A 1718-nucleotide genomic window follows, 5' to 3' on the forward strand; every position below is an offset into this window, starting at 1 on the left:
TGAAGAGAACTGCTTCTATTCGAAAGTCTGATTCTCTCTTTGTTTTGTTTGGATTTCACAAACGTGGCTGGCCTGCTCACAAGCAGACCCTGGCCAGGTGGATTAGAATGGTGATTGCGTATGCTTATGTGAAGGCTGGTCTGTCAGCTCCTGTTCACATTACGGCCCATTCTACTCGGTCTGTTGGACCTTCTTGGGCGGCCCAACGTGGTGCGACCCTTGATCAATTGTGCAAGGCGGCTACGTGGTCCTCTGGGAACACGTTCATAAGGTTCTATGCCTTCGATACTGCCGCATCCCAGGATGCTTCCTTTGGACGGCGGGTTCTTGCGCCTGCTACAGTGCGTCCACTCCCATAAGGAACTGCTTTAGGACATCCCCATTGTCCAGACTTGTGGAGCCCAGTGTACCCCACAGCAGAAAACGAGTTTTATGGTAAGAACTTACCCTTGTTAAAACTCTTTCTCTTACGTCCTAGAGGATGCTGGGGACTCCGTAAGGACCATGGGGATAGACGGGCTCCGCAGGAGACATGGGAACTTTAAGAAAGACTTTAGGTATGGGTGTGCACTGGCTCCTCCTTCTATGCCCCTCTTCCAGACCTCAGTTTACTACTGTGCCCAGAGGAGACTGGGTGCATTACAGGGAGCTCTCCTGAGTTTCCTGTCAGAAAGTATATTTGTTAGGTTTTTTATTTTCAGGGAACCTGCTGGCAACAGACTCCCTGCATCGAGGGACTGAGGAGAGAGAAGCAGACCTACTTCTGTGAGTTTCAAGGCTCTGCTTCTTAGGCTACTGGACACCATTAGCTCTAGAGGGATCGGTACGCAGGTCTCACCCTTGCCGTCCGTCCCAGAGCCGTGCCGCCGTCCTCCTCACAGAGCCGGAAGATAGAAGCCGGGTGAGTATGAGAAGAAAAGAATACTTCAGAGGCAGCAGAAGACTTCATGATCTTCACTGAGGTAACGCACAGCGGTGAAGCTGTGCGCCAGTGCTCCCATACACCTCACACACGGCAGTCACTGTAAGGGTGCAGAGCGCAGGGGGGGGCGCCCTGGGCAGCATATAAACCTCTCTTTGGCAAAAATATCTATATATACAGCTGGGCACTGTGTGTATATATATATATATATATATAAGAGCCCCCGCCAGTTTTTAGTATATTTGAGCGGGACAGAAGCCCGCCGCCGAGGGGGCAGGACTTCTCCCTCAGCACTCACCAGCGCCATTTTCTCCACAGCACAGCGCTGAGAGGAAGCTCCCTGGACTCTCCCCTGCTTACCACGGTGAAAGAGGGTTTTGAAGAAGGGGGGGGGGGGGGGGGGGCACATAATTTGGCTACTGGGTAAACATATATTTATATAGTGTTTTTTCCTGGGTCATATAGCGCTGGGTGTGTGCTGGCATACTCTCTCTCTGTCTCTCCAAAGGGCCTTGTGGGGGAACTGTCTTCAGATAAGAGGATTCCCTGAGTGTGTGGTGTCGGTACGTGTGTGTCGACATGTCTGAGGTAGAAGGCTTTCAAGGGGAGGAGGAGGAGAAAATGAATGTGGTGTTTCCGGCAGCAACGCCGACACCTGACTGGATGGATATGTGGAATGTTTTAAGTGCTAATGTAAATTTATTGCACAAAAGATTAGACAAAGCTGAAGCTAGGGAACAGCCAGGGAGTCAACCCATGTCTGTCCTTATGTCGCAGGGACCTGCGGAGTCTCAAA

Source organism: Pseudophryne corroboree, chromosome 6 (genome assembly GCF_028390025.1).
Source record: "Pseudophryne corroboree isolate aPseCor3 chromosome 6, aPseCor3.hap2, whole genome shotgun sequence".
NCBI lineage: Eukaryota > Metazoa > Chordata > Amphibia > Anura > Myobatrachidae > Pseudophryne > Pseudophryne corroboree.